At 39.0% G+C, this 25,842-nt stretch overlaps 1 protein-coding gene across 1 annotated transcript in view; it reads left to right on the forward strand.

Annotated features, from left to right (window-relative positions):
- Nucleotides 1–25,842, forward strand: part of GRID1 (glutamate ionotropic receptor delta type subunit 1) — a 1,069,958-nt gene that overhangs the window by 669,807 nt on the left and 374,309 nt on the right. The window lies entirely within an intron of this gene.

A 25,842-nucleotide genomic window follows, 5' to 3' on the forward strand; every position in this document is an offset into this window, starting at 1 on the left:
GTACAACACTTAATGATTGTCATAGGGGTCAAATAAGCAATGAAGAAGCAATATTAATAAAAATCTTAGGATATAAGCAACAAGTTACAGTCATACAGTCAACATGGGAGGAAATGGGTGAAAGGAATGATGAGAAAAACTAGTAGAATAGAAGTGCAGATTTAGTAGAAAGTCTGACAGTGTTGAGGGAATTATTTGTTTAGTAGAGTGATGGCGTTCGGGAAAAAACTGTTCTTGTGTCTAGTTGTCTTGGTGTGCAGTGCTCTGTTGTGACGTTTTGAGGGTAGGAGTTGAAACAATTTGTGTCCAGGATGTGAGGGGTCAGTAAATATTTTCCCCGCCCTCTTTTTGACTCGTGCAGTATACAGGTCCTTAATGGAAGGCAGGTTGGCAGCAATTGTTTTTTCTGCAGTTCTGATTCTCCTCTGAAGTCTGTGTCAGTCTTGTTGGGTTGCAGCACCAAACCAGACAGTGATAGAGGTGCAGATGACAGACTCAATGATTCCTCTGTAGAACTGTATCAGCAGCTCCTTGGGCAGTTTGAGCTTCCTGAGCTGGTGCAGAAAGAACATTCTTTGTTGTGCTTTTTTGATGATGTTTTTGATGTTAGGTGACCATTTTAGGTCTTGAGATATGATAGAACCTAGAAATTTGAAGGTCTCTACTGTTGATACTGTGTTGTCTAGTATTGTGAGAGGTGGAAGGGTGGAAGGGTTTCTCCTAAAGTCTACCACCATTTCTACGGTTTTGAGTGTGTTCAGTTCTAGATTGTTCTGGTCATTCCTATCACCCATTTCCTCCCATGTTGACTGTATGACTGTAACATGTTGCTTGTATCCTAAGATTTTTATTAATATTGATTGTTTCTTCATTGCTTGTTTGACCCCTATGACAATCATTAAGTGTTGTACCACATGATTCTGGACAAATGTATCTTTTTCTTTTGTGTACACTGAGAGCATCTGCACCAAGACAAATTCCTTGTGTCCAATCACACTTGGCCAATAAAGAATTCTATTCTATTCTATTCTATTCTATTCTATTCTAAGACATTTTGGAACAGTGGGTTTGCTGTCTAAGTGTTGGGTGAAAAATAGCTTTTGAATTTGACAAACTTTTCTGATATCCCTTGACTGAAAGGTTGCTGTGAAAACCAATTTTCACCTGTCCTGCAAGTTGCTTAGCAACATTTTATGAAGATAGCTGAAATTTGATTTATCAGAGCTTTTTTCCCCCCAGTAAAATATTAATAAACGGTTTGCATTGATTGGCAGGGTTCACATATTGCATGCAATGTAGGATTAAGGAAGAAAATGTCAGTTTACCTTTACTTATGTGGTTCTTTTTCATGATTGCTTTAAAAGTTTGATTTTCCACGAGACACAATTTCAAGATTCTTGTTATACACAACATTTTTTTCCTTGTTTCTGTTTCTTAGAGGACTTTCAAGGTCTGATATAGTAGGGACATCATTTCTCTGCATCTCCTGCTAATTCTTTCTCAGTTTTGGTTTATGGGCTGAGAATGTGTAAGTTGTTACCTCAGTGTTTATTTTTATTTTATTTATTTATTTATTTATTTATTTTGTCCAATACACAATGAGGGTTTTAGTGGGTATATATCTATACACACATAGTAAAATACATGATGAAGGTTATAGAGGAGATACTCATAGTAAATATATATCTAATAAATAATAGAAAAGAAGATATAGTAATAGAACATATCAATGAAAGAATAGAAGAAGAGATATAGGAATAGAAGAAAGGTATAGGAGATATAGGAGAGCAATAGGACAGGGGACGGAAGGCACTCTAGTGCACTTGTACTCGCCCCTTACTGACCTCTTAGGAATCTAGATAGGTCAACTGTGGATAATCTAAGGGTAAAGTGTTGGGGGTTTGGGGATGACACTATGGAGTCCGGTAATGAGTTCCACACTTCGACAACTCGGTTACTGAAGTCATATTTTTTACAGTCAAGTTTGGAGCGGTTAATATTAAGTTTAAATCTGTTGTGTGCTCTTGTGTTGTTGTGGTTGATGCTGAATTAGTCACCGACAGGCAGGACTTTGCAGCATATGATCTTGTGGGCAATATTTAGATCTTGTTAAAGGCGTCTTAGTTCTAAACTTTCTAGGCCCAGGATTGAAAGTCTAGTCTCATAGGGTATTCTATTTCGAGTGGAGGAATGAAGGGCTCTTCTGGTGAAGTATCTTTGGACGTTTTCAAGAGTGTTAATGTCTGAGATGTGATATGGGTTCCAAACAGATGAGCTGTATTCGAGGATGGGTCTGGCAAAAGTTTTGTAAACTCTGGTAAGTAGTGTGAGATTGCCAGAGCAGAAGCTACGTAGGATTAGGTTTGCAACTCTTGAAGCCTTCTTGGCTATATTGTTGCAGTGGGCTAACAGTGTTCAGTTAGAGAAGGCTGGGCCACCTGAAAGATCTCAGTTAAATATGGCAATGGAATGGAATGGAGTGGAGTGGAATAGAGTAGAGTAGAGTAGAGTAGAGTAGAGTAGAGTAGAGTAGAGTAGAGTAGAAGAGAACAGAACAGAATAGAACAGAATTTTTTATTGGCCAAGTGTGATTGGACACACAAGGAATTTGTCTTGGTGCAGATGCTCCCAGTCTACATAAAAGAAAAGATAAGTTCATCAAGAATCATATGGTACAATACTTAATGATAGTCCAGGTACAAATAAACAATCAAATCATACTACGAACTAGTCAATATAAATTATAAGAATAAAGCAAGAAAGTTACAGTCATACAGTCATTTGTAGGATGCGATGGGTGATGGGAACAATGAGAAAATTAATAATAGTGCAGACTTAGTAAATAGTTTGACAGTGTTGAGGGAATTATTAGTTTAGCAGAGCAATGCCGTTCGGGGGAAAAGTGTTATTGTGTCTAATTGTTCTGATGTGCACTGCTCTATAGTGTCATTTTGTGGGTAGGAGTTGAAACAGTTTGCAAACTCCCATCGCTTTTGGCATGTGAATCAAAAAAGTTTGGAGTACTCATAACTTCTAGATTATGTTCATTGCTCATTGTTCTCACTGTCAGAAAATTTCATCTTATTTTTAAGTTGCTTCCCTCCTTGATTATTATTATTTTCTTAGAAACCTACACACTTTCAACTGGGTGTAAGAAAATCAGTTTGTCCTAGCGGTAGTAGGACTTTACTATTGCTTAAAGAGCTCATTTCATTTCCCGCTAATGATTATTCAATTCTGTTTTGCAAATATTTGATAACAATAGTGAAATGACACTGCTTGATTTGGTACACAGACAAAAAGATGTCTCTCTGTGTGTGTGCGTTTGTGAATAGAATATTGTTTTTCACTTTTGGGGATATTTGGGGAGTCATAGATACTGTTCTGCCTGACTGGGCTCAGGCAATGCGTAACAGTCCAAGGAAAAGAAATCAAACACACACGTGCTCTGCTAATCAGCAAACTTGCATTAAACAAACAAAAAAGGGTTACTCAAAACAGTCCTTAGTATCAGGAAACAATGATAGTGCAAGGCTTACTTCAGCCATATACAAAAACACAGGAAAAAGCAAACAAAGACAGCCTGGAATGAGCAAAGACATTTCAGGAGTCCTTTTGAATCTTTGGAGCAAACAGCAAGTCCCAGAGGTTTCACCTCCCACGTGTCTGAAAAAGCTGGGTTGAAAACTCCAAAGGCACGGGACAGAAACTTCAGAGCAGGAACCACAAAATAACACAGATAAACAGCCACAGTTTGCCTTGTGCCTCTGTTCCCTTTTATACCTTTAGCCCTCATTAAGAGAACCACACCCAGCCCTCAGTATAAGAACCACACCCAGGTGCTACTCTGATGACTTGTAATAATCCTTCAATTGATCCCTCCTTTGCATCGCTCTTCTGCTACGCATGTCTATGAATTGTTCTGCAGAGGAATCCAAGGACGAAAGACTGTCTGAGGGACTGCATGCCAAATCCCCTGGGCTGTCTGCTGAGTCCTACGAACCAGTGGCCTCATCCTCCTGGCTGTCTGCCACGTCTTCCTGGCTGTCTGCCACGTCTTCCTGGCTGTCTGCCACGTCTTCCTGGCTGTCAGCCAGGCTTTTGCACTCACTTTGTGCTGCATCTCTCCCATCTGTGGGAGCAACGGCTGGCCCAGGCCCAAACACAACAGATACGGAGACATAGTTTTCTGAGCAAAACTGTTCTGAGCTAGGAAAATCTCTCTCTGTGTCTGAAGCTTCATGTGTTCAGAGACCTCTTCGCTCTGGGTATCAGAGACCTCTCTGTGCTCAGACCTGCATTTATCTTTTGTAGTAAATTTATTATTATTATTATTATTATTATTATTATTATTATTATTATTATTATTATTATTTGTATGCCGCCCCTCTCCGTAGACTCGGGGCGGCTCACAACACAATAAAACAGTTCATGGCAAATCTAATAATTTACAATTTAAAATATTTAACAAACCCCATTATTAAGCAGACATACGTACAAACATACCATACACAAATTGTATAGGCCCGGGGGAAATATCTCAGTTCCCCCATGCCTGACAACAAAGGTGGGTTTTGAGGAGTTTACAAAAGGCAAGGAGGGTAGGGGCAGTTCTAATCTCTGGGGGGAGCTGGTTCCAGAGAGTCGGGGCCGCCACAGAGAAGGCTCATCCCTTGGGGCCCGCCAACTGACATTGTTTAGTTGATGTGACCCGGAGAAGGCCCACTCTGTGGGACCTAATCGGTCGCTGGGATTCGTGCAGCAGAACGCGGTCTCGGAGATATTCTGGCCCAATGCCATGAAGGGCTTTATAGGTGATAACCAACACTTTGAATTGTGACCAGAAATTGATCAGCAACCAATGCAGACTGCGGAGTGTTGGTGTAACATGGGCATATATGGGGAAGCCCATGACTGCTCTTGCAGCTGCATTCTGCACGCTCTGAAGTTTCTGAACACTTTTCAAAGGTAGCCCCATGTAGAGAGCGTTACAGTAGTCGAGCCTCGAGGTGACGAGGGCATGAGTGACTGTGAGCAGTGAGTCCCGGTCCAAATAGGGCCGCAACTGGTGCACCAGGCGAACCTGGGCAAAAGCCCCCCTCGCCACAGCTGAAAGATGGTTCTCTAATGTGCACACAAGTATAAGTATAAAAGATTAACTTTACTAATTTAGTTACAATGGATAAATGGTTAATATGTAAAATATACTATACAGACAGATATCTCAAGGTGTGATTGCTAACTAAACAGAAGTGTGTTTAATTAACTTTTATCCTAGACAAACAGAAAAGTGTTTCATTAACTTTTACCTTAGATCAGTGTTCCCAATCTTGCCAACATGAAGATGCCTGGGCTTCAACTTCCAGAATTCCCCAGCCGGGAATTCTGGGCGTTGAAGTCCAGATATCTTCAAGTTGCCAAGACTGGGAAACACTGCCTTAGATAAACAGGGAGCTGAGTAAATAATCTTGACCTTAACCAGGACAGAGAGATGAGTAAATAATTTTTACATTAATTAAGCAGGATGCTCGGTCATTGTTTACCAAGACAGGCATTCCACATTCTTTGGCCATGATTGATAATAACCTACAGATATAAAGAGATAATTTAAAGCATGTGTTTGCACAAGGACAGGTTGGAAACTGCTTTGTTTGCCAATATTGCTCATTTGTTTTATTGTGCAACAATGATTCAGTATAATTAGGAAGGAAGGAAGGAAAGGACTTTTCAAGCTTAAAATGGAACTATTCTTAGCAATGTAAAAATAAACTGAAATTGCAGATTTCTGAATAATAATGAAAAAAAAATCAACTGGTTTTATAAACAGTCTGGTTTTATGGCTAGCTTTAAAAAAAGGGGGGGTGATACAACGCTCATTATGTCTCACAGGCAATAAAACCAGAACTAATTCTCTGCAAAATAATGGAATGATTTGGCTCAATTAAAATATATTGTGTTTGGAAAGTCCAATTCTATGCATATTTACCCAGAAGATTTCTTTTGGTTATAACTTTGTTCAAGAGACCTACGACATGTGGTAAAATGTTCCAGATTTGTGACTTAATTTCCAACATTCTAGGGAAAAGATAATGTTTCCTTTCTAGTCCAGGGCTGAACATTTTTCAAGGGTCTGTTCTGGGTCCTATTCTTTTTAATATGTTTGTGAGTGACATAGGGGAAGGTTTGGTAGGGAAGATTTGCCTATTTGCCGATGACTCTAAAGTGTGCAATAGGGTTGATATTCCTGGAGGCGTCTGTAATATGGTAAATGATTTAGCTTTACTAGATAAATGGTCAAAGCAAAGGAAACTGCAGTTTAATGTTTCCAAATGTAAAATAATGCACTTGGGGAAAAGGAATCCTCAATCTGAGTATTGCATTGGCAGTTCTGTGTTAGCAAATACTTCAAAAGAAAAGGATTTAGGGGTAGTGATTTCTGACAGTCTCAAAATGGGTGAACAGTGCAGTCAGGCAGTAGGGAAAGCAAGTAGGATGCTTGGCTGCATAGCTAGAGGTATAACAAGCAGGAAGAGGGAGATTATGATCCCGCTATATAGAATGCTGGTGAGACCACATTTGGAATACTGTGTTCAGTTCTGGAGACCTCACCTACAAAAAGATATTGACAAAATTGAACGGGTCCAAAGACGGGCTACAAGAATGGTGGAAGGTCTTAAGCATAAAACTTGTCAGGAAAGACTTCATGAACTCAATCTGTATAGTCTGGAGGACAGAAGGAAAAGGGGGGACATGATCGAAACATTTAAATATATTAAAGGGTTAAATAAGGTCCAGGAGGGAAGTGTTTTTAATAGGAAAGTGAACACAAGAACAAGGGGACACAATCTGAAGTTAGTTGGGGGAAAGATCAAAAGCAACATGAGAAAATATTATTTTACTGAAAGGGTAGTAGATGCTTGGAACAAACTTCCAGCAGACGTGGTAGATAAATCCACAGTAACTGAATTTAAACATGCCTGGGATAAACATATCCATCCTAAGATGAAATACAGAAAATAGTATAAGGGCAGACTAGATGGACCATGAGGTCTTTTTCTGCTGTCAGACTTCTATGTTTCTAAGCAGGTGGCTCGTCTGGCTGCAAATACCAGATGGTTTGGTGGGAATCCACGTGTTTAATGTTTGGTTTAATTCTGGAAGACTTATAGGTTCAAGATCCTTCTCCTCTTCTAGGAACTGCCAATTACTGCCAATTGAAGGATTAACTCAGATCCATACCCATTAAATTTCAGCAGTGTTACTGGTACTCTGACTTAATTAAAACAAATTGCTTTCCCCACCATTCAGTACACATCCAATCCTATTACTCTTATTATTACAAAATAATTGTAACAATCAAATAGAATAGAATAGAATAGAATGTTATTGGCCAAGTGTGATTGGACACACAAGGAATTTGTCTTGGTGCATATGCTCTCAACGTACATAAAATAAAATATACATTTGTCAAGAATCATGTGGTACAACACTTAATGATTGTCATAGGGGTCAAATAAGCAATGAAGAAGCAATATTAATAAAAATCTTAGGATATACGCAACAAGTTATAGTCATACAGTCAACATGGGAGGAAATGGGTGAAAGGAATGATGAGAAAAACTAGTAGAATAGAAGTGCAGATTTAGTAGAAAGTCTGACAGTGTTGAGGGAATTATTTGTTTAGTAGAGTGATGGCGTTCGGGGAAAAACTGTTCTTGTGTCTAGTTGTCTTGGTGTGCAGTGCTCTGTAGCGACGTTTTGAGGGTAGGAGTTGAAACAATTTGTGTCCAGGATGTGAGGGGTCAGTAAATATTTTACCCGCCCTCTTTTTGACTCGTGCAGTATACAGGTCCTCAATGGAAGGCAGATTGGCAGCAATTGCTTTTTCTGCAGTTCTGATTGTTCTCTGAAGTCTGTGTCGGTCCTGTTGGGTTGCAGCACCAAACCAGACAGTTATAGAGGTGCAGATGACAGACTCAATGATTCCTCTATAGAACTGAATCAGCAGCTCCTTGGGCAGTTTGAGCTTCCTGAGCTGGCGCAGAAAGAACATTCTTTGTTGTGCTTTTTTGATGATGTTTTTGATGTTAGGTGACCATTTTAGGTCTTGAGATATGATAGAACCTAGAAATTTGAAGGTCTCTACTGTTGATACTGTGTTGTCTAGTATTGTGAGAGGTGGAAGGGTGGAAGGGTTTCTCTTAAAGTCTACCACCATTTCTACGGTTTTGAGTGTGTTCAGTTCTAGATTGTTCTGGTCACACCACAAGGATAGTTGTTCAACTTCCTGTCTGTATGCAGATTCATCATTGTCTCGAATGAGTCCGATCACTGTTGTATCATCTGCAAACTTCAGTAGTTTAACAGATGGATCGTATGAGATGCAGTCATTAGTGTATAGAGAGAAGAGAAGTGGTGAGAGTACACAGCCTTTGGGGGCACCTGTGCTAATTGTACATATATCTGATGTGATTTTTCCTAGCTTCACCTGCTGCTTCCTGTCTGTTAGGAAGCTTGTGATCCACTTACAAGTGTGTTCAGGTACCGCTAGCTGATTTAGTTTGGTTAAGAGAATGTCCGGTACAATGGTATTGAATGCTGAACTGAAGTCCACAAAGAGGACCCTGGCGTAGGTCATTGGAGATTCAAGATGTTGAAGGATGTAGTGTAGAGCCATATTAACAGCATCATCTGTTGATCTATTTGCTCGGTATGCAAATTGCAGGGGGTCTAACAGTGGATCCGTGATGGCTTTCAAATGGAACATTACTAGCCTTTCAAAGGTTTTCATAACTACAGATGTTGGAGCAACTGGTCTGTAGTCATTCAGTTCCTTGATGGAGGGCTTCTTTGGCACTGGGATGATAGTCGAGCGTTTGAAGCAGGAAGGAACATAGCATAACTCTAGTGATTTGTTGAAGATTTGGGTGAAGATGGGGGCCAATTGGTCAGCACAGACTTTTAAGCAAGAAGGAGTTATCTTGTCTGGGCCTGGTGCTTTTCCAGGCTTCTGTCTGAGAAATAGATCTTTCACTTCCTTTTCTGTGATCACTAGGGGTTGTAAACACAATGGGATGGGTTCAATTGAAGAAGATTTAGCTGTTGTTGGTGTGTCTGGGATGGAGGTTGTGCACATAAGTGGTTGAGGTTTCTTTTCAAACCTGCAGTAGAACACATTCAGGTCATCTGCCAATTGCTGATCTCCTTCAGCTTGGGAAGGTGGTTTGCTGTAACAGGGGATGTTTTTGAGAGTTTTCCACATGTTTGCTGGTTCATTTGTTGAGAATTGATTCTTTAGCTTTTCAGAGTAGTTCCTTTTTGCTGCTCTGATCTCCCTTGTTAATATATTTCTGGTCTGATTGTACAGCATTCTATCACCTTTTCTGTAGGCTTCCTCTTTGGAATGACGTAACTGCTTGAGTTTGGCTGTGAACCAAGGTTTATTGTTACTGTATATTTTCAAGTTCCTGGTTGGTACACATAGGTCTTCACAGAAGCTGACATATGATGTTACAATATCTGTTAGTTCATCTGGATCTGCAGAGGTGTCTTTAAAAATATTCCAGTCTGTGCAGTTAAAAGCAAGCCTGTAGCTTTAACTTTGCTTCCTCAGTCCAAGTCCTCACTGATTTAATTATTGGTTTTGTGGCTTTAAATCTTTGTTTGTAAGCAGGTACAAGGTGAATCATGCAATGATCAGAATGGCCCACAGCTGCTCTTGGTAAAGCCCTGTATGCATTTTTTACAGCTGTGTAACAATGGTCTAAGATATTATTGCCTCTGGTGGGACAATTTACATGTTGAAAGTATTTTGGTAGCTCATCTCTTAAGTTTGCCTTGTTAAAATCTCCCAAAATAATGGCCAGTGAATCAGGGTATTTGGCTTCAGCCTCCATAATCTGATCAGCTAGGGTTTTTAGTGCCTTTTGTACAGATGCTTGGGGAGGGATGTAAATTGTAGAAATTAATTGATCTTAATTGGGCTAATTTGATCTGGAATTTGATGGTACATATGATGTAAGGCATTCCAGTTTTGATTACTGGTTCAGCACATTTTTAAAAATATTAAGTGTAGAGTTTGTCATTTGTGTTGGTCTTTTTATTTAGTAATCCATATCCAACTCTAACAGGTAATTGCACTCTGAAATAGCCAGACCATTTATCTCTTTACTCATGTGTTTATGGTTCTCTAGATTCCTACGGTAAAAACTAATGTTCAGCTATAAATCCAAGACAAGAGCTATCTGAAGCCTCACCACCAAAGTGTTTTAACTCTGCTCATTGCTATAAGAAATATTAAAAGGAGTCCGTTTGATCAAATTCATGTTGGTTCACCCTGTGATGATTGCATTACACGGAATTCCAGTTTAAAAGCCATTAAATTAGGACAGTGCTTCTCCATTATTTTCTGTCCTCTCCACCCCGCCCCAGGAAGAAGTAAACATTTAACATCCCACCTCCAACTCTCCAGTCTGGGCCCCAATGGGATTTTAGTGTTTTATTTTATTTTATTTTATTTTATTTTATTTTATTTTATTTTATTTTATTTTATTTTATTTTATTTTATTTTATTTTATTTTATTTTATTTTATTTTATTTTATTTTATTTTATTTTATTTTATTTTATTTTATTTTATTTTATTTTATTTTATTTTATTTTATTTTATTTTATTTTATTTTATTTTATTTTATTTTATTTTATTTTATTTTATTTTATTTTATTTTATTTTATTTTATTTTATTTTATTTTATTTTATTTTATTTTATTTTATTTTATTTTATTTTATTTTATTTTATTTTATTTTATTTTATTTTATTTTATTTTATTTTATTTTATTTTATTTTATTTTATTTTATTTTAATTTTTTTTATTTATTTTATTTTATTTTATTTTATTTTATTTTATTTTATTTTATTTTATTTTATTTTATTTTATTTTATTTTATTTTATTTTATTTTTTATTCCAATACACAATGAGTGTTTTAGTGGGTATATAGATTAGATTAGATTAGATTTATTGGATTTATATGCCGCCCCTCTCCGAAAACTTGGGGCGGCTCAGAACAAGATAAAAACAATACATAATAACAAATCCAATACCCACCAATCCAATTACATATACATATATATATCTATATACACATAGTAAAATACATGATGAAGGTTATAGAGGAGATACTCATAGTAAAATATATCTAAGAAATAATAGAAAAGAAGGTATAGTAATAGAACATATCAATGAAAGAATAGAAGAAGAGATATAGGAATAGAAGAAAGGTATAAGAGATATAGGAGAGCAATAGGACAGGGGACAGAAGGTACTCTAGTGCACTTGTACTCGCCCCTTATTGACCTCTTAGGAATCTGGATAGGTCAACCGTAGATAATCTAAGGGTAAATTGTTGGGGGTTTGGGGATGACACTATGGAGTCCGGTAATGAGTTCCACGCTTCGACAACTCGGTTACTGAAGTCATATTTTTTACAGTCAGGTTTGGAGCGGTTAATATTAAGTTTAAATCTGTTGTGTGCTCTTGTGTTGTTGTGGTTGAAGCTGAAGTAGTCGCTGACAGGCAGGACGTTGCAGCATATGATCTTGTGGGCAATACTTAGATCTTGTTTAAGGCGTCTTAGTTCTAGGCTTTCTAGGCCCAGGATTGAAAGCCTAGTCTCATAGGGTATTCTGTTTTGAGTGGAGGAGTGAAGGGCTCTTCTGGTAAAGTATATTTGGACATTTTCAAGGGTGTTAATATCTGAGATGCGATATGGGTTCCAAACAGATGAGTCTTCGGAGAGGGGCGGCATACAAATCCAAATAATAAATAAATAAAATAATAAGCTGTATTCAAGGATGGGTCTGGCAAAAGTTTTGTAAACTCTGGTAAGTAGTGTGAGATTGCCAGAGCAGAAACTACCTAGGATTAGGTTTACAACTCTTGAAGCCTTCTTGGCTATATTGTTGCAATGGGCTTTGGCACTTAAATCTTTTGTTATTAGTATACCAAGGTCTTTAACCGAGTGGGGATTATCTGTGATAATTTGATTATTCAGTTCGTGTATTTGGAGTTCAGATTCTTCTTCCCAATGTGTAGGACAGAGCATTTGCTAGTTGAGATTTGGAGTTGCCATGTGTTAGACCACTCAGAAACAGCGTCAAGGTCTTTTTGGAGAGTAGTTGTGTTATCGGTGGTGTTGAAGAGTTTTACATCGTCGGCGAAGAGGACACAGATGGGGCCAGGCCATCTTAATCAAGCCAATGTTTTGGGGTCAGTGGCCTGGCCCATAAGAACTGCCTCTGCTGGGCATTCACAATGAATGATGTGGAAGGAGGACCAAAACATATTTAAAAACTGTCATTTAGCAACACATATTTTGGGCTCGATTGCGTTCGTAAGAAGAGGATTATCTGCCTACGAAGGGAAACAACTCAATTTTCTTTGGCTCTTTAGCCCATAATAGAAAGAGAAATTGTAAAGGGAGAGTTAGCAATGTGGCTTATCTTAGACCAGCCTGGTCTTTGATGAGTGGCCCTTGCTAGGAAATAAGGTTTCCATGACTCCGTTTCATGCGAGATGGCAATTATATTGCTGGATTGAAATACATTTCTTCCACAAGACTGGCAACAATAAGTATCCCATTACTGGTTGTGTAAGGTCTTCCTCTAAGAAATGCATCACTCTTAGGATAAAAATAAATCATTGGGAAAGAAATAAGTTGACTCTCCAGTGCCCTGCTTGGAGAAACCAAGCATGGGTTGACTTCTGTCTTTCGGCCCAGGGATTGAGTTGTAATAGTTCAAGGGCCACACCTCCTCTGCTCAGCTGAGCCCAGTTTTTAAACTCAATCTATCCTGGAGGGACATAGAAAAAATTATTCCACAACCCAGATCTGAGCAATTTAGCATTTTAAAAAAAATTGGGAAAGAAATAAGTTGATTTCCCCCTGTTATGACAGCTCTCTGAAAGGATGAATGGAATCAGGCTTATGGCAAACAGAGCACCGTCGTCTGGATTAGTCTGCATTATGTACATATTAGCATGCAGAGAATGAGAATGTTATCTTAGCTTGTTTAAATTCTGAGCTGCAGAGTTATTAGACAGAGGAAAATATTAACACTCGGGAACTAGGAAATGACAATGTTAATTGCCTTCCAATGTAAGATCATAATTCCGTTGAGTCTGACAATACCTGCTGATCTTCACGAGCGTATCTCATAATGAACTCAGTGGAGATAAATATCCAGGACACTTAGTTTGAATATAGAAAAATCTAAAAGTCTAACAAAGAGAAGGACCAGGGGAGACATGATAGCAGTGTTAGTACAGGGTACATGTATGTTAGGGTTTGCCATTGTAAACTGGATATTATAAACTGTACCAAACTTGTACTGTCACTTTAAATGTTACAATTGCTACTGTAAAACTGTACTGTCACTTAAAGGGTTAACTTGTACTTGAAGAGTTAATATTCAAGGCTGTTTCATCACTTCCTCATTGAAGCTATAAAAGCTCGGTATTTGGCTTGGTCATTTCCTTGTTACTTTATTTTTGCCTGAGACGGGGGAGTCGTGTCCAAGCTCTGTGCTTGTATAAGCTGCGTGCTTTATCTATATATTTTAGCTTTGTGCTTGTTATCTATATTCTGTATTGCTCTGTATTTGCTACGTGCATATTTTGGATTGTTTATATTTTGTTAATATGTAAATAATACTTATTTAAAGAGGTTTTCTGCAAATATAACAGAACCAACATCTGAGTCCCCCTCTTATGGAAAAGCAAGTAATTATATGCTCCTCAAAAGTAGCAAAACACAAAAAATATCAATGATTGGTTACATTATCTGCCGCACGAATCCCAGCGACCGGTTAGGTCCCACAGAGTTGGCCTTCTCCGGGTCTCGTCGAGTAAACAATGTCATCTGGCGGGACCCAGGGGAAGAGCCTTCTCTGTGGTGGCCCCGACCCTCTGGAACCAGCTCCCCCCCCTGGAGATTAGGATTGCCCCCACCCTCCTTGTCTTTTACAAACTCCTTAAAAAACCCACCTCTGCTATCAGGCATGGGGGAATTGAGACATCTCCCCCTAGGCCTATACAGTTTATATGTGGTATGTTTGAGTGATTTTTTTTCTTAATAAGGGGTTTTTAATGACTTTTAATTAGTAGATTTGTTATATATTGTGTTATTATTGTTCTGAGCCACCCCAAGTCTATGGAGAGGGGCGTCATATAAATCTAATTAATAATGATGATGATGATGATGATGATGATGATGATGATGATGGATAGCCGTTGTTGCTATACTAAAGAAAGCTGAAATATCTTGTTCTCCCTTTCTTGTTGGGGCTGTCTAAGTTTCCTGCAGTTCATTTGTGATTAAGTCTACACTTGAAAAACTGTGAGTTCTTGCCATTTCCTTTGTTCTTTCATACCTCTCAAAATCTACAGCGCTGCATGGATTTGTAACCTTCGTTATACCTTGCTTCATTTTATGACTTACTTTACTTTATGTCCTGCCTTGTGTGTGTGCTTTACTTTATGTCCTGCCTTGTGTGTGTGTGTGTTTGTGCATGTGTGTGAGCATACACATCCATTATTGAAAATATTAATGGAAAAGAAACGCTTAGGTATCAGAGGAGAGATATTTTTTCCGAGTCTTCACTGTGAAAAAGCACAGATAGTAGTATGAAATATATTTGACAACTGCCCTACTTCAATATTTTCCAAATAAAGAACTTACAATTTAAAAGGCAAAGACAGAGCTCACCACCCTTTAACAATTTATTTCTAAAGATTTGTATGGACCCCAAATATAATTCCAAGTGACTTGATAGGTTACTGATCTGTTCTGTCAGGCTCTCTGGTAGAATCCTCCCAAAAATGCACAGGTACAAATTTCAGACACACACAAGTTTGAAAATCAAAACAATGTTCTTTATAATGAAAATTCACTTAAACCAAGCCCTCTTTTGGTATAGCAAAGAGCACTCGTCTCCAAACAAACTGGTAATTTGTACAAGTCCCTTATCAGTTCTGTGATACTTAGCTTGCAGCTGTGAGGCAATTCACAGTCCTTCTTCTTTCACAAAGTGAAACACATTTTGCTCTGGTTTAGTTTCACAACAGGGAAAAATCAGCACACAAAAGGTCAAAGTCAGTAAAGCAGTCATGAAACACAAGGATCAGATAATCCTCCACAATGGCCAAACCCACAGGCTGCTATTTATAGCAGCCTCACTAATTACCACAGCCCCACCCAACCACAGGTGGCCTCATTTTCTTTGATAATAATCTCTCAGTTGTTGCTGCCTATGCATCGCTCTCCACATGCGTGGCTGTATCATTAACTCTTGTTCGGAATCCAAGGAGGAGCTAGATAATTGATCTCCTTCTGAGCTGTCTGCCACACTCTCCTCCTCCCTGTCACTCATGTCTTCTTGGTCAGAGGAGCCTTCATCATCAGATTCCACCGGGGGCAAAACAGGCCTGCAGCATGTGGATGTCTCCCCCACACCCACAGTCCTTGGGGCAGGAGCTGGGCCAGAGCTAACCACAACACTGATCATTCTCATTCTTCCTCTGCCTACGGCTTCCTTTTTAGTTGAATTAAAATAAATACAATATTGCAAGCTTCTCTTTACATTAAGTCCTATGCTTAATATTAGGTAATTACCACATTGTTAAGGAAATTTTAGTTTCCAATGAGATCAGTTTTCCCCATTTATTTGAATAGGATTAATGAATGCCATTGTCCCATTAATGCAGCCTTTAAATAAAGCTAGCCTAAACTATGCAGAGCGACAATAGCAACTATGCAGAGAAACAACCAGTGATCTTAAAAGCTTCAAAGCTGGGGTCTCCAAACTTGACAATTTTAAGCCTGGAGGACTTCAATTCCCAGAATTCCCAGAATTCTAGGAATTAAAGTCCACCAAAAAAAATAAAAAAGCTTCTAGAGTTGTTAACATGATCCTACGCAGCTTCTGCTCAGGCAATCTCACAAGAGCCTACAAAACCTTTGCCAGACCCATCCTAGACTACTGCTCATCTGTCTGGAACCCATATCACATCTCAGACATCAACACCCTTGAAAATGTCCAAAGATATTTCACCAGAAGAGCCCTCCACTCCTCCACTCGAAACAGAATATCCTACGAAAATAGACTAACAATCCTTGGCCTAGAAAGCCTAGAATTACGGCGCCTAAAACACGATTTGAGTATTGCCCACAAGATCATATGTTGCAACGTCCTACTGGTCAATGACTACTTCAGCTTCAAGCGCAATAACACAAGAGCACGCAACAGATTCAAACTTAATATTAACCGCTCCAAACTTGACTGTAAAAAATATGATTTCAACAATCGAGTTATTGAAGCGTGGAACTCATTACCGGACTCAATTGTGTCAACCCCTAACCCCCAACACTTCTCCCTTAGACTCTCCACGATTGACCTCTCCAGGTTCCTAAGAGGCCAGTAAGAGGCGTACATAAGTGCACTGGTGTGCCTTTCGTCCCCTGTCCAACTGTCTTTCCTTTCTTTCACCTATGATATATATTCTCTTCCTTTCCTCTCCTCTAAGTTCACTTTTACCGTTATATATATTACCACATGTCTATTTTTCTTCCTCTATGTATTTGTGTATTGGACAAATGAATAAAATAAATAAATAAATAAATATTATATAAATAAACAAATAAGCAAACAAACAAACAAATAAATAAATAAATAAAGTTTGGAGATCCCTGCTCTAAAACACTTTTCATATAGAATGATACCTGCATTATGAAGTAGTCCTAAATGATGGGACTGCATCCATGAACATTATGCACCAAGTATTGCAAGGCGGCATACGATCATTGGGAGACATAACAATGGCTTTTTGAAAAACCCGTATTTTTATAGCACATAATAAACCTTTTTTTCTTACAGGCATGTAGACTTAACGGAATAAAAATCAGGAACCTTATTATTTGTTCACATAGAATGAAGGTGTATAAAGCTACTACATTTACTTTATCTATTATATATTTAGCTTGTTTGTTTCTTTGTTTTTTCAACTGGAATAAAAATAAAATATGGGCAGCACAGAGGGGCCATTATTTTATGTCCCTGCTTATGGTGAGTAGCTTGTTACACCCCAGGTTTTCCAATTGAAGTCGACAGTGCAGATCTTATATTGCTCTAAATCAGTGTCACTGTTAGCCACCTTATATAGCTAGTAAGCATATAGTATACTGATAAATGTTTCCTGGGAATTGCATGCAGCAAAAACATTCTTTTTTGGAGAGCAAGCCACAGACCGTTGAAGGCTGAAGTCGATTGTCCAGGTTTAGTACATTTTACATATACAGTGGTACCTCTGCCTATCAACGCTTCTACTTACAAACTTTTCTAGATACGAACCGGGCGGTCAAGATTTTTTTGCCTCTTCTCACGAACCATTTTCCACTTACGAACAAGGCAGGGAGAAGCCTCCGTGGGGCCTCTCTAGGAATCTCCTGGGAGGAAACAAGGCCGGAAAAGGCGGGGAGAAGCCACTGTGGGACCTCTCTAAGAATCGCCTGGGAGGAAACAGGGCTGGAAAAGGCAGGGAGAAGCCTCTGGGGCCTCTCTAGGAATCTCTTGGGAGGAAACAGGGCCGAAAAAGGCAGGGAGAAGCCATTGTGGGACCTCTCTAAGAATCTCCTAGGAAGAAACAGGGCCGGAAAAGGTGGGGAGAAGCCTCCATGGGGTCTCTCTAGGAATCTCCTAGGAGGAAACAGGGCCTCCAACCTCCCTGTGCTTTCCCAAATCGCACACATTATTTGCTTTTACATTGATTCCTGTGGGAAAAATTGCTTCTTTTTACAAACTTTTCTACTTAAGAACCTGGTCACAGAACGAATTAAGTTCGCAAGTAGAGGTGCCACTCTATACTGATAAATGTTTCCTGGGAATTGCATGCAGCAGAAAATTTATTTTCTGGAGAGGAAGCCGCAGACCCTTGAAGACTGAAGTCGATTGTCCTAGTCTAGTCCATTTTACATATAATATCATTTATCCTTTTTAGAAAAAGTCATACCACTTGAGATAATATGAAGGGAAAAAAACAACCCCTTTCCCCAATCTACATACATTAGGACAGTGTTTCTCAAATAGTGGGGTCAGCACAGGGCAATTCCGGGGGTGCACGTGACCCCAAGGAACATGCTTTTTTTGCAATAGGAAGTAGGACAGATGTCCTACCTGACACTGGTAGTGGTAATCAGAGGATTGTATTGGGAGTTCTGTGCTAGCAAAAATTTCAGAAGAGAAGGATTTAGAGGTACTAATTTCTGACAATCTCAAAATGGGGTGAACAGTGCGGTCAGGCAGTAGGGAAAGCAAGTAGAATGCTCGGCTGCATAGCTAGAGGTATAACAAGCAGGAAGAGGGAGATTGTGATCCCGCTGTGTAGAGCACTGTGAGACCCACATTTGGAAGACTGTATTCAGTTCTGGAGACCTCACCTACAAAAAGAAATGGATAAAATTGAACGGGTCCAAAGACGGGCTACAAAAATGGTGGAAGGTCTTAAGCATAAAACTTACAAGGAAAGACTGAATAAACTCAATCTGTACAGTCTGGAGGACAGAAGGGAAAGGGGGGATATGCTCGAAACCTTTAAATATGTCAAAGGGTTAAATAAGGTTCAGGAGGGAAGTGTTTTTAATAGGAAAGTGAACACAAGAACAAGGAGGCACAATCTGAGGTTAGTTGGGGGAAAGTTCAGAAGCAACCTGAGAAAATATTATTTTACTAAAACAGTAGTAGACCTTTCAATTGTTTTGATTGGATAACGTACTTGAGCCTAGGCATTAAAAGTTTTTTTATGTTAGAAACGATCCATTTGAAATGTTTTCTGTTAGAAATAATAGCATTCTGCATGGATTAGGCTTCCTTCTATCATTCCGCCCCCCTAATGTTCAAGACTCTCTATTGGAAAATTCAATCTGCCTGATTTATTTTTGGTGGAAACTATTCTAATACCAACTAGATTATCAGAGGATGTGTTTTAAATTGAAGCACTACATTATTTCTCTGTAAGAAAAAAAGTGAGGAAACGGATCCTCCTTAATTGTTGGGAGCAGTGATGGTGAACCTTGTTTTCCTTGGGTGCTGAAGGCGCATGTGCCTATCACGCATGTGCAAGTGCCCACACCCATAATTCAATGCCTGGGGACAGAGAAAAGGGCCTCCCACGACCACCAGAGGTCCTCTGGAGGCCTAAAACAGCCCAATTTCCCAACCTCTGGTGGGCCCAGTAGGCCTGTTTTTCAACCCTCCCCCAGGCTCCAGAGGAAAAAATGCCCTCCCTCATCCTCCCGGAGACTCTCCGGAAGCCAAAAATGCCCCCCCCGAGTCTCCAAGTGAGCCGAAAATCAGCTGACTGGCACGTACGTTGGATCTGAGCTAGGGTAACGGCTCATGTGTCAGCAGCTATGGCTCCGCAATGCCACCTGTGGCACCCATACCATAGGTTCACCATCGTGAGTGATGTCAAGCTGTCCATCTTTAAGCCAGTCACATGACCCCGGTTACATGATCATCAAGCCACTCCCACGTGGTCACATGGCTGGCTAGCCACACCCACAAAATAAACCACTGCCCACAACATGGTAGTAAAAATATTTACAGCCCTTCCACTGTGCCTGTGGTCTGGGCTTCCTCAAAGGGCTAACAACTTCTTCCCACCATACACCTCTAATCAACTTCTCTCTTTGAGAACTTGGTGTGAGTCTCGCTGCAGGATGGAGACATACATCTTTGAACAGATGACACTGCCCTATTTCTAGATTTGTATAGGCCTGGGGGAGATGTCTCAATTCTTCCATGCCTGAGGGCAGAGGTGGGTTTTAAGGGAGTTTACGAAAGGAAAGGAGGGTGGGGCAATTCTAATCTCAGAGGGGAGCTGGTTCCAGAGGGTCGGGGCCGCTACAGAGAAGGCTCCTCCCCTGGGACCCGCCAAATGACATTGTTTAGTCGACGGGACGCAGAGAAGGCTAACTCTGTGGGGCCTAATCGGTTGCTGGGATTTGTGCGGGGAGAAGGCTATGGGATATGCTTAGGTTGTGTTTTAAGATGACATAGTTCTAAGCTTTCTAAACTGTTGCATAGGGTTATTAATCAATTAATCTATCTATCTATCTATCTATCTATCTATCTATCTATCTATCTATCTATCTATCTATCTATCTACCCACCCACCCACCCACCCACCCACACACCCCACCCACCCACCCACCCACCCACCCACCCACACACCCACCCACCCACCCACCCACCCATCTATCTATCTATCTATCTATCTATCTATCTATCTATCTATCTATCTATCTATCTATCTATCTGCTGTATCTATCTATGTTTTTTCTGCAGTTCTGATCATCCTCTGAAGTCTGTGTCGATCTTGTGGGTTGCAGAACCAAACCAGACAGTTATAGAGGTGCAGATGACAGACTCAATAATTCCTCTACAAACTGTATCAGCAGCTCTTTCGGCATTTTTAACTTCCTGAGTTGGGGCAGAAAAAACATTATTTGTTGTGCTTTTTTGATGACATTTTTGATGTTAGGTGTTCTTATTAGATCTTGGAATATGGTCGAACCTAGAAATTCGAATGTCTCTACTGTTGAAATCCACAAGTCTTAAAGTTGCCAAGTTTGGGGGCCCCCTGCTTTGGAGGATGAAATGGAGCGTTAAAGGAAATCTATTTAGAATACAACCCAGAAATATGTTGTGGCTTTTTTTCTTTCTGTAACAGCTTGGACAAAACTGCTGCAAGATGGCCAAAATATTAAAAGCTTTTTTAAGGACACCTTGAATGTCACGTGCAGTAAAATATATATATCCATGAATGGAAAGGTCGCACAAACCTTGTTAATAATATTTACCAACTAAGGCTGGCAATAACAGGTGGTTTACCTGCTTTTATTTATATTTTACTTACGACTAAGGAGAATATTTACAAATATGTTTACCTGTTTGGGTTTCTTAGTGTCTTTTCACTTTTGAATGCATGTTGGGAGCTTAAACAACCCCCTTAAGTCTTTTAACATCTGTGTTGCATGAAAGATAATAATAATAATATTATAATAATAATAAATTTATTGTCATTTATTGTCATTTATTATCATTTATTGTCATTTATTGTCATTTATTTATTTATTCATTCATTCATTCATTCATTCATTCATTCATTCATTCATTCATTTATTTATTGGATTTGTATGCCGCCCCTCTCCGGAGACTCGGAGCGGCTAACAGCAACAATAAAACAGTGTACAATAGTAATCTAATACTAAAAATGATTAAAACCCCATTAATATAAAAACCAAACATACATACATACATACATACCATGCATAGAATTGTAAAGGCCTAGGGGGAAAGAGGATCTCAATTCCCCCATGCCTGACATCAGAGGTGGGTTTTAAGTAGCTTACGAAAGGCAAGGTGGGTGGGGGCAATTCTAATCTCTGGGGGGAGTTGGTTCCAGAGGGCCGGGGCCACCACAGAGAAGGCTCTTCCCCTGGGTCCCGCCAAGTGACATTGTTTAGTTGACGGGACCCGGAGAAGATCCACTCTGTGGGATCTAACTGGTTGACAACAAATTGTCATTGGCAACGAAAGTCGTGTTACACCCAGAGACCAGTCCCACCATACATAAAATTAGAATAGGTAAATTTAAAAATAGAATAAAAAATAGAATAAAAAAATGGAATAAAATGTTCCATCCACTACAAATTCCCCACCCTAAACCACTCAACCATCCTACATGACAAACCAAGTAATATTGTCCAACAGTTCACTGATGTTGCGAGTATAGCTCTGGGATAAAAACTATTCAGGAAACGTGTGGTCCGAGTTCTAGTTGTTCTGTATCTTCTGCCAGAAGGCAACAGTTCAAAGAGATTGTAAGCAGGATGAGAAGAGTCTTTGAGAATGGTATGCACCTTCCTAGAACAGCGAGATGTGAAGATGTCATCCAGGGCAGGTAGCTGGAGCCCAATGATGTTCTGGGCAGTTTTGATAATTCTCTGTAGAGCTTTTTTGTTCGCTACAGAGCTGCTCCCATACCAAGCTAGAATGCTGTATGTCAAGACACTCTCAATGGTGCTACGATAGTAGATGCTGAGACATCCTGAACCCTTATCACAGGCAGTTGGTTTAACCCTGCTGTTCTGTTCGGGTCGTATGTGACCCGAAGCCAAGTTTGAGTCCCTGTAAAAAATTTTCCCTGCATATCTGAAACTTGAAATTTCATGACTATTCATCATTTCAGGGGTTCTCTCTATGAGAATTTTTTTTGGGGGGTGGGGGGCTTAGTTTTTGCTGGGCAAAAAAAGTTACAAATCTTCTGTTCCCGGGTCACCCTGACCCGGACCGAAAACTCTTCATTTGCAGTGCTTATGTTTGGTCTTTTTGAAAGCTTTTTTCACTTGGAAAGTAGTCTGAACATTTCTGCACACAATGATATGAAAATTGAAATGAAAAAAGTAAATCTTATTGGTTTATTTTGCTGATATAATGCACGCCCCCCCATTTTTGTGAAAGTTTTTTCAATTTATGGATAGTTTTGCTTGCAAAATGCATTCTATTTTACTGAAGTTGGTGTGGGATTGGTAGCTTGAACATTTTTGAATATAAGAAAAATATAAAGGAACTGAAAAAAATGATTCTTACTGGTTTTTTAACATCAGAAATAAGGCCTTCCCTCCCCCCTCAGCTGCTTGCAACCATTTTCACTTTTTATTTTTTTATGCTCCAAATCCGAAATATTCTTTAAAATCTTAGGCATTCATTTACTCAATTTAACAATGCTGATCATCAAAAAAATATTTGTGGGGGTGGGGGAAATTTTTTTTTTCTGGGCAAAAAAAAAGTCACGTTTAGTCTGTTCGGGTCATATAGACCCGGACCAAAATGATTTTTTTTAGGTACTTGAATTTGGTCTTTTTGAAAACTTTTTTAACTGGAAAACTAGTTTGAACATTTATGAACATAATGATATGAAAATTGAACTGGAAAAATTGAGACTTATATTTTTATTTTGATCAAAAGGCCCCTCCCCCCATCCTTTTTGAATTTCGTGTCAATTTCTATTTTTTAAGGCTACAAATCCCTAAGGAATTTTCCCCCAAAAGGTTTGATATACTAAATTGAACATTTCTGAATATAAGAAAAATATAAATGAACTGAAAAAAATGGTTCTTCTTGGTTTATTTTTGCCACAAAAGGGCCACACACACCCCGGCCTTGCTATGTGCCATTATTGTCACTGTTTATACATATTTGTCTAGAAATATTTGGAATATCCTTTTGAAAATCAACCACATTGTAGCCAGAGAACTAATTTTATCAAACAAATCCATTTTACTAAAAAAAAGTATGTAAGTTTGAAATTAATATAAATTGAAATAATTGAACACGGGGGGAGGCATACATTTATGTGCAAAATAAACCAATATGCATCAATTTTTCCAGTTCAATTTTCATATCATTATGTTCAGAAATGTTCAAGCTACCAATCCCACACCAACTTTAGTAAAATAGAATGTATTTTGCTAGCAAAACTATCCATAAAGTGAAGACTATTTAAAAAAAATGGGGGGGCGTGCATTTCATCAACAAAATAAACCAATATGCATCAATTTTTCCAGTTCAATTTTCATATCATTATGTTCAGAAATGTTCAAGCTACTAATCCCACACCAACTTTAGTAAAATAGAATGTATTTTGCAGGCATAATTATCAATAAACCTAAAGAAAATTCACAAAAACGGGGGGGGAGGCATATTTATGTGCAAAATAAACCAATAAGGATTAATTTCTTCAGTTCAATTTTCATATCATTGTGTGCAGAAATGTTCAGACTACTTTCCAAGTGAAAAAAGTATTCAAATTGACCAAACATAAGCACTGCAAATGAAGAGTTTTCGGTCCGGGTCAGGGTGACCCGGGAACAGAAGATTTGTTACTTTTCTTAAACAGAACAGGAGTGTTAAATTCATGCAGCCGGTGGGATGATTTAAAAGATTAACGGAGTTGGAAGGGACCTTGTAGGTCATCTAGTCCAACCCCCTGCACAAGCGGGAGACCCTACATCTGCCTGTACCTAGGATCGAACTCACAACCTCCCGAATGTGAGGCGAGAGCTCCACCTCTAGGCCACAGCTGATTTGATGGAGATGAAAAGAAAGCAAGGCTTGTGCAGGATTAATTCTGTAGGTTTCCATTTGTAAGAATCATTTTAGAATAGAATAGAATAGAATAACAGAGTTGGAATGGACCTTGGAGGTCTTTTAGTCCAACAGTTTAAATATTCCCTATGCCCAAATTTTGATCATGTGGCCATGGGTAAGTGGTAAGTATGGGGGCCAGGTATAAGTCACATTTTTCAGTGCCACTGTAACTTTGAAGGGTTGTTAAACAAATGATTGTAAGTAGAGGACTACAGTACCTGTATTAGTTTTCAGGTGTATTTATAAATTTGGCCAGTTTCTGAAAAAGTATGTGGTCTGTCTGTCTGTCTGTCTATCATGTGTCTGTCTGTCTGTCCACCTGCCTATCTATCTATCTATCTATCTATCTATCTATCTATCTATCTATCTATCTATCTATCTATCTATCTATCTCTGCCTCCTTGCCTGCCTATCCGTCTATGCTAAATGTGTGAGAGAGTTGACAGATACCTATATGTAAGTAAGGATAACCAGGTACAGACCTAAGTACCCAGATAGGACTTCTGAATTCCCAGTGTTGGGGACTGAGACAATCAGAGGCCCTATGAAAAGTCAAAAGACGGACCTGAAGTTACAACTGTATCAGAGGTGGGTTTCAGCAGGTTCTGAACAGTTCCAGAGAACCAGTAGCAGAAATTTTGAGTAGTTCGGAGAACTAGTAACAGAAATTTTGAGTAGACCAGAAAACCGACAGTGGAAATTTTGAGTAGTTCAGAGAACTGGCAGCCACAATTTTGAGTAGTTCGGAGAACCAGCAACAGAAATTTTGAGTAGTTTGGAGAACAGGTAGCAGAAATTTTGAGCAGTTTGGAGAACCAGTAGTGAAAATTTTGAGCAGTTCGGAGAACCAGTAGTGGAAATTTGGAATAGTTCAGAGAACCGGTAGAGAAAATTTTAAGTAATTCATAGAACCAGTAGCAAAAATTTTGAACAGTTCAGAGAACCTGTAGTGGAAATTTTGAGCAGTTCGAAGAACTGGTAGCAGAAATTTTGAGTAATTCAAACAGTGGTGGAAATTTTGAGTAGTTCAGAGAATTGGTATATATCGCCTATGACTGGCCCTACCCTCATCTATTCTCTGTGTAGAATCGCATCATAACTGTGAGTTATTGTGAGAATGCCTGTAATAAAATGATCTGTGATATCTCGTTGTGCTGAGTTATCTGACTGGGAAAAGTTGATTTGTACCAGTCCTGGTTGATTGGGAGGAAATGGGTATTTTTCAGTAACTTTTCCTTGAAGGAGAGGGAATGGGGATTTTACAGTATCATTCCCCTGGAGTGGGGTGGAATGGACATTTTACAGTATCCTTCCCCTGCCATGCCCATCAAGCCACAGAACTGGTAGTATTTTTTTTTTTAAAAAAATCCATCAGTGAACTGTAAACCCTTGGATTTAGAAGAGTCCCTGTTGAACTTTCCTTTCTGAGAAGAGCAAAATAATGTAAATTTACCCAGAAAATGAAATTTGACCTGTAGCCTTTGATAGACCATGTTGGGCTCCTTTGAAAAAGCCTAACGCAGTTGCCGACTATTTATTGAGAGAAAGAGAGAAATTAAGTGTGGTATATAAAAAAA

The sequence above is a fragment of the Erythrolamprus reginae genome, chromosome 5, assembly GCF_031021105.1.
Source record: "Erythrolamprus reginae isolate rEryReg1 chromosome 5, rEryReg1.hap1, whole genome shotgun sequence".
Lineage (NCBI taxonomy): Eukaryota > Metazoa > Chordata > Lepidosauria > Squamata > Dipsadidae > Erythrolamprus > Erythrolamprus reginae.